Below are 10962 nucleotides of genomic sequence, written 5' to 3' on the forward strand. Positions count from 1 at the left end.
GAAGTGGCAAACTACACCTCATAATCCACAGTATGAAGTAGGACTAAAAATAAATGAGAAGAGCAAGAGATGAGAACCAATTAGGATGCAGACTTTATACCTAGAGTTTTGCAAGCTCCAAGTCTTGGTGTTTAGGTACCAGTGGCAACGGGTTGCTTAAAAAATGTAAAAACAATATGAATAATTTGCTAAATAACTCTTCTGAAAAGAGATTATTTTCCCAGCATTATTTTTATGTGCCATTTTTTTACCACATTCTTTATAATGATATAAAGTGCTAGTTAAAAGGAACCAAGAAAAATAAAAAGTCAACCCTCCAAAAAACCAACAACCAAACAGAATGAGCAAAAAAACCCATCAAAAAACAAAAACCACCACAAAAAAAAAACCCAAACAAAAAACCCCAAACAAACAAACAAAAAAAACCCAAACAAACAAAAAAAACCACACCAAACCCCCCAACAAAAAAAAACCCAAACCAAACAAAAACAAACACAACAACAAAAAAAACAAACCACAACCCCCCACAAAAAAACCCCACCCACAAAAAAACCCAACCAAACAACCAACCAGATGAAGAAACACCTACTAGAATGCAGGGAAAAAGTGAAAAACATCCCTTATTTTTTGGGGGGGATATGAAGAAAAATGAGGGTTGTTATTCAGATGAGTAAATTAAAAATAAAAAACAAAACCAACAACCCTGCTCCACTTTTCTCATCTTTGAACATACCACTTTCTTCACTAACATTTAAATTTGAAATATAAATCCAAAATTAACGGGATAGTAAACTAATCATAAAGATAACATTACTTTATTAATATTCAGTACCAAAGAATAAAATTTTGACATGGGCTTTTTTTTCCTACTTGGTTTTCTGCTGAGCTGATGAACATTTAGAATCCCTGAAGTCTGACTGCTAATCTTGGTCACATGCTCACCCACCCTGCTCTTGATGAACTTGCAATGTGCTCATTCCTAGACAGAGGCTCACAACATGCTGGTAATTTTGGGTGATCACAGATAGACATCCAAGTCTACATGAAAAAAAATGGTGTATCATATGCACCAGAATTGTCCAAATAAAATACCTTAAGCTCTTCCATTTTCTATCTTAAATTAAGTAATCACACACAACTTTGTAAGTGCTACGTTACTGTACCAATTGCATTATGTCAGTGCTATTTTTCACAAAAACAGCGTTGACAGAAATGTATACTGCAGCCCTGAGGCTGCAGAAATGTGCAAACTCCCAAATGGACCTTGTATTTTAGTCACATTGCTGTTTGATTAATTTGATGTTTGGTTCCTTTTTTTCTTTCCAGTATTTTTATTTGCATACAGTATTTTTATTTGTACTTGAAGTACAACCCCAGCCATTAAGGAAAGTTATTATATGAGAAAAAAAAATACCTCAAGGAGCAAGGTGATTACATAAAAACCTCACTGTTGTAAACTAAAGTGTTTAATTTAAGGCATTTTATATCTGGAAGCTATAATCTTCATAGTTTAAAGCTAACTTAAAAAATAATAAGTTCTTGGAAAAGGCAATAAGATACAGCGAACTGAGAATCTATTTCTTGCTGCCTTGTTTGTGCTGCACAAAGCCTAACAAGTAAGCATCTATGGAGATCATTCAACACCATGATCACTTTTGTTACCAGGAAATTAAAAAATGTTAAACTATGGATTTTTATTTACTTTTAATTTGAAAAATGTTAGTGTAATTTTTTCTCTTTTTACTGTATCTTTAGGTGCTGCAACAGTCTCTGAAATAAATGAAAGACTGTCAGTAAGTATGTTGGATTGCATTTGAATTGGATCCCATGTCAAGGATTTCACCTTATTTTGATTAAGAAGAAACAATCGATTTATGACTTTGGTTCATATGTGGTTTTAGTGTCAAAGCCCAGAAAGAGCAAAATGCAACATTTAGTTTTATTGTAGTATGTACTTAGCAGGTGACTTTGAAATGGAGGACTGGACCCAAAATCCAGTAGATCTGTATCCTAACCATTTACAGCCACCAGCACCTCATAGAGCAGGTTGGTCCAAAACACCAAGTAAAGTGTATGTAGGATAAGTGTGTGCCCACGAGATGGGCAGATAACAAATAACAGCGCTGGACACCCAGAGGTGGTATCTGCAGCATCCGCACCTCTGTCTCAGCCCTAAGACAGAATCTAAACTTAGGAACTGTTTACACTCTGATTTTTTTTTTTCCTTCCTCCCTTGTACTCAGAAAACTGAACCAACAGTAGAGAGGCTTTTAATTCACAAAACATGAAGTCCACTCCTGCTGAAGACAGAGTTTCGGAGACTTTAACATATTTAAAATATTTTCTATAGAAGAAGAATGCTTTCCGGCTACTATAAAGGAGAAAAAAAACAGTTCATGAAATTACTAAATAAGTAGGGAAACCTTTCTTAAATCCATTCATTAGACCGAGAGGATTCAAACTTCCCACCTCCCAGCAAAGTGCCATAACACCTCAGAAGCTATTAGGACAAAACGTGCCATTTAGCCACCCTTTCAACCTGAACCTCTGGTTAGTAAGGAGCACATCCAGAAAGGTTACATGCAAAAAGAAAAACAATAACTGGCCACACAGATAGCAGTGTTGTGTCCCAGTCAAGGTTCACACTCCCAGGATCTTTTAATCCATTTACTCTTTCATACAAAATTGCAAATACTCTCTGGAACATGGAACAGAACAAACAGAACTTTTACAGTTACTAAAATCAGTTCAGAAAATTAATTTTTCATCTATATAAAACATTCCATTCCTTTTTTGACACTCACTCAATTCCTGCTTTCCTTGACTTATTATGGTGGAGTTCCCAGTCTAACCACACATTCTGTTGCTATTTCTTTTCATCAGTTTTGAATTTGCTTCCTTGAATTGCCATGAATGTGTCCTTGTTGCACTACTCTCTCTGAAACCTTTTTTTACAGTTTTATGGCAGCTTTTCCCCTCTTGTCTAAGGAAACAATTCTAGCCTTTTCATTTTAATTTCTTTTACTTGAACAAGTAATTTTTTCCACAAGATAACTAGCTCAAAGAATTCTTCTAAATGATACAGCATCATATGTTTCTATAAAGGCTTTTAATATTTTCCATATGATACTTCACCCTTATACATTCTAGCATATAACTTACATTTTAAAACACAGCTGCACACTAAACTGCCTACACTGACATCTTGATGTCCCCAGACTAACACAAGCTATTAATACATGTATTGAATGCAGCTACACCTTGCTATAATTCTCTGGAGAATAGGAAGTATTCTGTATTTGATAAGATTCATTAATTAGATTCATGCCTATATTTCTTGCATGTTTTATTTTTCTTTATCTCCTCAGAAATTAAATTTTACCACTTTGTATGGTACAACCACACTCTTCCTGTTGGTCTCTGTCATTTAATTCAATTGAAAAAACATAATGTCAGCTTGTCATGCTGAAAATACACCATTAGGAAGTGTAAATGGAAAGGGAAAGACAGTCAATTAATCCTCCCTTACATGTAGGCTGAAAATGTTTAATTAAAAGCAGAATTCTGCTATGGAATAAAGCTGCTCCAGAAAACAGAATAGCTGAATCCCAGAAGTAACAGAACTGTATTACTTGTACACTGGAAACACACAGAGTAGGAGGACTCGAGGGACAAAAGAATGGTTTGTGCCACTCTGGAACTATTCAATGGTCAAAGAAATTCCTCAGGAGCCATTACAATTGTGTTTGCTGACCCTCTTCCACAGGGCAGCTAAACAAAGAATCAGGCTAATAAATTATGCAAAGCATATTCAGCTGAAATTTTATGTTCAAAGATAGAGGAAAAACACAAACATGCAATGGAAAATGGTGAATGACATGAAATCTGCTACAAAGAGGGAAGACCCACTTGTTCCTCAGCTGCTATTACCCAACAAAAATCTTTGGAGAAAGGTTCTTTTTGATGGGAAAAATGTGTAAAAGAAAATTGTTCAGTCAACTGGTGGAATTTACAGATCCACAAATGCCATTAAACTTAATAAAATGAAAACCTCAAGCTGCTACCCTTCAGAACACCACGTGTGCTGCTACGGATTCAAGTCCGTGACACAGAATTAGATGAACAGTGAAAACTTTTGGAAGCCCATTACTGGGTTATATCTGCTAAAGCCAGATTCAACTTGTGTTATTTTCCTTGTGAAGTGGTTAGTCATCTGACATACAGATAAGTGGGACATAATTAATCAAACTATTGAAAAATATAAATGTAAGACAATCAAGTGTAAGGTGCCCAAGAAGATAATCTGAAGAGAATGCACTCAGATTAATGTCTAAAGAGGGTACAAGACCACATTCTATTTTACCTGAGCTACTCAATTAAAATTCGGACCATATGCAGCCAAGACAACAGGCTTAGTAACAAGCATGTTGGTACTTTGGTCCTATGCTCCATTTTATTACTTTGTCATAAACACTGAAATATCAGTACAGTCTCCATTTTCTTCTCTTTCCTAGCGCTCACCCAATGAGGTTTGTGATACCCTGTGACTTCAGCTTCTTGTGCCATGATTTGTTTCTGCTCATCCACCCCAACAACCTTCTTGCTTATTTTCCCCTCGTTGCTCCTCATTAATGAAGACTAAACAGGTCTGTTTTCCAGGAAGTGTTACTGGTACAGTCCTGGAACTGACCAAAATGAGGCCATTTATTTCAGAACATAAATCTGAACAAATCATAAAACTTAGCTTTACAAGAATTTTTTTCAATACATTTGACCAGATGTGGTCCTAAGCATCAGAAGCCAAATATTAGTTCTAGCACTTAAGAATGTATATGAGATTTTATTTTTCAGATCCATCACTAGTAAATTATTTGTTGCACTCATTTCCCTCAAACTAGCATCAAACCCAGATAAGATCTCCAAAAGCAAAGTAAAACTGCAAAAGCCATGGTCAAGATAAGTAATACCCAGTTCAGTTGCTGAACACTTACTGTTTCAATAACCAAAGAGAGGAACACAGATTTGAGAACAATAATATTCAGGTCTCAAGGGATAAAGATGAAGAAAACATCAGTAAGTGTGTTAGACTCATTCTCTTCACTCAGGGAAGAATCCACATTTGTTCTTGGCTTTTCATTACTCATATCCTCTGACGTGTACACATCCAAGTAGATCTTTTTTTTCTGAAGACAGTATGCCATTTATTAATGGAAAAGCAGAGACTTCTTAATAAATGAGGCTTCACTGTTTCCTGAACCTTCCTGAATTGGCATCTTTGCAGATACAATATTCTTTGGGAAAAAAAGGAAACTGAGTAAAAACAACAGCTTCAAAGTCAATGGACTTAAGCTGCTGCAGTGCTGTGATTTGCTAGAAAAATTTTGATGATTCATTAGTAGTTTTAAATTTTTTTTTCAGTGTGACTGGTAATTAGGTAGATTGAACAGCAAAATTGAGCTACAGCTGTTTGTCAGGGACCAGTGCTTAAGATAGCTCTAGGGTGTATCCCTTATGTAAGCTGTTATAGAATAATAAAAGCATTTGAGGAATATAGGTGATGCTAAGAGAATGGTTCCAAAGAAACTGGAATGTTACCTTTGCCATACATTCAAGGTGGCATTAAAACAAGCTGGAATATCAGTTAATCCAAAGGAATCAAACAATTAGAGGTGGTTGTAGGCCTTCAATAAGTTAGTCATTTGATGCAGAGATTCTTAGAGAAAGAAAATTATGTACAGATTACTTTTGACACTGAAAATAATGTAAATCTAATGACCTCACATACTGCAGATTAAAACAGTATCTTGAAAAATACAAATGGAATCTTCTTGGTTCGTGAAATGATATATTTTTTTAACAAAGGATAAGTGATTTAATCAAACTGTAGAAGACAATAATCTGGTAGTAATTTATTAGAATATGCTGTGTCAGTTATTAGAGCATAGTTAATCCAGGAGTTCCAGGCTGGTTGCTTTGCATTTCATAAGTGGGCTAGATTTTTTAAAGGATTATTTCTCAACCTAAGCAGGTTTTTTCAAATAAGTAGACCTTTACAACAGGCACCAGAATGGATGTCTCAGTCCCTAATCACACTTTTATGCTCTGCAGAAGGTTGGTTGGGAAACATTTTCTTGGTAATACTTTCCATTCAACCTGCCTCGGTTAATTGAAGGACACGCTATTTCATTATATCTCTCTTCCTGGCAGCCTGTATAGTAATTGCACACAGTAGCTAGAGACAAGTGGAATAAAAATTCTGGAACTGTGAATAGGAAAGATGAACAATTTGTAAATTAGTCTCTTCTCATGGTAACAAACAACTGAAATGTTTATGAGAAAAAAAGAAAAAAAGCAGTTTTAAAGCAGTTTTATACCAGTTCTGTTTCTCCTCATACTGAATAATGTCAACCTATTATGAAAGGTTTTGTACTATTCAAATAGTAAATGAGCTCCAGCTCCTTCCTGGAGTTCATTATTATATAAACTTGACTTTTATGGGGGTCCAAAAGAAAATAAAAGGATTTTTGAGGAAGAGATGCCAAATTCATCTGGAGATTAGTGTGCTTTATTCCCCTGGTCTTATTGTACATGACGCTGAAGAAGAAACTCCTAGATCAATTCCAAAATGTGGTTTGTTAGTGAGGCTGGACTGCTTACAGCATGTAGCATACAAGTCATAACTGAGAGAGTAAAAGGAAAAACACAACCCACAGAATGTGGACACAGAAACTGTTTTTTCCTTACAATAAAAGTCAATACTATTATTGCCATGACAGCTGCTATTTTTTCTTTTGTTTTCCTGAACAAAATCTTCAGAAAGACTGGACTGCTGATGTTTAACTGCAGACATCCTTTTTTTTTTTTTTTTTTTTTTTTTTTTTTTTAAGTAGAAAAAGGGTTCTTGTTAAAATGCAGGAACATTTTCTCACTTTAGCATCTAGATAATTAATACATATGAGGTGCAGAGTTCTTCAGAAAAGTCAGGTCTGATAGTCAAAAACAAAAATCCTTTGTAGAGAGAGCATAAGAGCGTTATTAATAGTGTATACCAGGAATTACGCTCTCCTTTCCCAGTAACATTAAAGGAGATATTAAAGAACTGTTTCTAGCTCAAGCACAGAGACTAAAGTTCTGAAAATTAATAAGTTAATTAACTGTGGCATAAATAAGGGACTTTTAACCATTGAACATGTACAATTAGTGAACTCTCATGGATTAGGTTTGCAAAGTTGTTACATGTATAAGTAACTGCATATTCACTGTAAGAATGATGGCAAGCAGCACTGAACAACTGGACCAATCAGCCCAATCTGATACTCCTAGAAATCTTCGAATTAGGTGATAATTCAGATGTTATTGTTATTTATTTTAATTGATGATTTTCTAAATATACAATTTCATAGCAATGTTGGAACTCAGGTCAGTGTATCCCCAACCACACAAGATTTCTTCCAAACACACTTTTTTAGAGTTCTTATTTAAATAAAGGAAAACCTCAATGACAGGATTTCATCAGGAGAAACTACTTCATAGTATGAAATATATCTCATCACTAGGACTTCTTGTTCTCCTACCATTAGAATTCTTTTTGGTTTTTTTCCCAAAAAACGTTTTGGCTAGAATTTCTCCGTTCCACTTTCCCCAGTTATGGTTCCCTTTTATCCAAGCCTGACTTCCTCGCCCTCCCTGGAATTTCCATGTAACAAATCCAAATCTGGTTCCAGATGCTTCATATGAGAAAGTGGCTGCAAGAAACAGGTGGATTCATAGCCGTAAAGTGCAGCAATATGGATAACATTAACTTTGTGCAAACAAGCAAAGAAGATAGAGGCATATTCACATTAAAACTAAGGAATAGCCATTTTGATCTTTTTAACAAAAGAGAAAACTGAAGAGCTGTGCCCTGAAGGTGCCATTGTGTTCTCCTAACAGCTGTCCATTTAGACTCAGATCCAGCTCACTTGTGAAAAGCTTCTGTTTCAGTCAGTTCCCAATAAAACCACAACACATCCTTTACATGATGGGATGCACAAGAAACATTCTCACACCCCACTTAATTTCCTTGAACACAGGGATTTCTGCGTCCCACATCTAAACTGGTCACGTCTTAGAAATGTTAAGATTACCAAAGAGAAAATTACACTTCATGTATTTTTCATGCAGTAATACATTTGCTGGCATGATACAGGACTGTTTTGCAAGAGGGCAGAATTTAACTGCAGGGTAATGGGCCACATGACCCTGGCAGCCTGAGAGAGAGCCAGTGCCTGGAGAGCATGACATTTCAGCATGAAGTGTACCACATAATGATTCTTATTCCTTTTCCCAAATTGAAGACTACATTAAAAGGAATAACCAGAGATCAGGGGACTTAGCATATATACAATATAATATATATTTTAAAGCAAGTTATTTTAGGTACTTTCCATCTAATATGGCCCTCTTTGTGAGCACCAGCCTCAGACATTCAACACTGTGTCAAGGGTTATTTACGCTGAAGCAGAAGTCCATAAAGGTAAGTCAACTTTAGTACTTTATAAGAATTTTTTTGAATGACAGGATCCTGAATTCAATCTATTAATACACTAAATGTGGTCACAAAGAGATTAAATATAATTTATGTCTCACCTGGAATAAATTTTAAAAATTGTTAGCCTGTTAATTCAGTACTTCAGCCAATTAAAGCAGGAACAACTACACAAAACGAGGAGGAGGAATAATTTCAGTAGATACAGGATATGATCTGTAGTGCCATGAAGCAGTAAAAAATTTTCTGCATTTCCAAACTTACGACCACCAACGGGAGAAACACATGGGATGCAAGTTAGGAACTTACAGAGCAACTAACATATTAATACATTCTCAAACAGGAATTAATCAGATGCACAAATAAAATGGGGGATTTGTGAAGATCAGACCACAGACAATGTGCTCATTTACCAAGAAAGACAAAAACACTTTAGAAGACACTACACTAATAAATAAATAAACACAGCCATGGGGATTCTCTGACTTATGGCATCTGGTTGTAGTTCTTAAGAGATAAGATGCAGTTCTGTAAATCCGTCACAATACTTGACTGCAGCTACTGGCAGGAGCAGAGGGATTCGAACATGACCCAGTGTTGAAAAATAGCTTTATAAATGAACAGAATGCTCTTATCACCTTTTCCCATATCAGCATGTTGTACAGGACTGTAGTGTTATGCACAGATTTAAGACCCTGTTTAGTGTCACCCAGAGGTTCTCACTGGCTCTGCAGTATTTTACCAATTCTGTCTTGAAGAGTTGTACAGAAAACAACCTTGAAATTAACTTGTACCCTTCTACTGCTGGGGTAATTCACAAAACAATATTACAGCATCACAAAACCAAAAGACCACCCCAGTTTTACAACCCTGCAACTTCCCCCTTCTCAAGACCCCCTCAATGTTTGATGGCGTATACAATTACGAGATCAGACAAGACCCATGAAAGATTCATAAAAATGAATGTAACATGTCTTACGTAGCAGTATGAAGCCATTCAGTAAAAGTATATGTATTAACAACATAAATGCAGCTGTTTGAAAAAATAAGACAGATTTTTCTCATTTCTGATCTGTAAGCTTTACCTGTCAGAAGATAAGAGTTTGCAACGCACCAAAAGAACTAAAGGATACCACTGATCAAGAGAGTGGTGAAGAAAAGGACAGATAGAGGCTTCCAAGTCATGAGCATGAACAAAACTGTAAGTGGGAAAGCTAGAGAATCAGTAGACATTGCTCAAAACTAAGATAAAGCTGTGACCAACACAGCATCACAGATACACATTAAAGACCCCTTAATACAACTTTTCTGCATTAACAAGATTCAGACGAACCTCAGCAAAAGGTTTTTTCTGTTAACGCAACTTTGATTCAAAGCAATTGGAAAAATGTTGTGGTTTCTAGAGCTATTAATCTAACCAAATGTGGGCAGATCCTGCTGATAATAGAATGACTTAACTAAAATGAATTTCTATAATCAAAAATAAACTAGGCTAGAGAGCTACAGATCAGTCTGAATGAAAGAAAACTTTAAAAAACATCAATTATTTGTTGCAGCATAGTCAAATAATAACACATCCTCTTTATACTCTTTCCAGTCAATCACTTTAAAAATGTCAAAAGATGGGGTGAGAATGGAAATAAAGTGTAATGTCTGGCTAACTTCCCCTCTGTGTTACATCCAAACACTGAAAAGGCCCAAATAATTTACACAGATGTAAGGGGACAAAACCTGAACTTCAGAAATGCATAGCAAAATCCAGGTTTCGGTCAGACCCCAGCCCCTCCTTGTGCTGTCCTGCTGGAGCAAGGCTTAAGGACAGCTGCTTAATTCAGTTCAGTGCCACAAAAAGAAACAGCCACCTTTCTACCACCTCACAGAAATCACATGGGAAGTGAACAAAAGCAATACTAGAAACCAACAAACCTCCCCTAGCACACGGGTGAAGCCTCTCCTCACAGCTCAACCTCCTGCACTGCACTGCTGCAGCTGAAAGTCCTGAAAGAAGATGGGAAACACCCCTCCCCAGCTGAACTCCATCCAGCCTGACCTCCAAAGGCACCTGGTTGCTGTCTTTGCAAACACTTTGGAGATTCTTTCTGCGTTCAGACTAGGGGAATTCAATCTCTTCCTCCATCTTCCTAACCTAAGGCTACACATCCTGGGAGTTCTCAAGAGAGGGAGAAGTCTGAGCAGGTGGGTTTAAGGAGCTCGGTGCAGGATGGTACTCTCTCCAGTATTACCTGCTAGGAGGTGTCATACAGCTCCTACACTTCAGAAACTCTGACAGTTTCTCAGCGATGTTTCTAATCTGGTCAGCCTACTTCAGCTTGCTGGTTACATCACATTTGCAGGAGACAGCATCTTCAAAGCATTCCTTACTCTGTGAGCTATTTGGCAAAAGGAGAATGATGACAACCCTTCTTCCTCTGACT

General features: G+C 36.5%; 1 long non-coding RNA gene across 1 annotated transcript in view; it reads right to left on the reverse strand.

The window, feature by feature from the left end:
- LOC120753169 (uncharacterized) overlaps positions 1-10501 on the reverse strand; it is a 38594-nt gene extending 28093 nt beyond the window's left edge. The window contains exon 1 of the long non-coding RNA XR_005700998.1: positions 10454-10501. This is a non-coding gene — a long non-coding RNA (uncharacterized LOC120753169). The remainder of the gene's footprint in view (positions 1-10453) is intronic.
- Positions 10502-10962: the final 461 nt, after the last annotated feature.

The sequence above is a fragment of the Hirundo rustica genome, chromosome 5 (genome assembly GCF_015227805.2).
Source record: "Hirundo rustica isolate bHirRus1 chromosome 5, bHirRus1.pri.v3, whole genome shotgun sequence".
NCBI classification, from domain to species: Eukaryota; Metazoa; Chordata; class Aves; order Passeriformes; family Hirundinidae; genus Hirundo; species Hirundo rustica.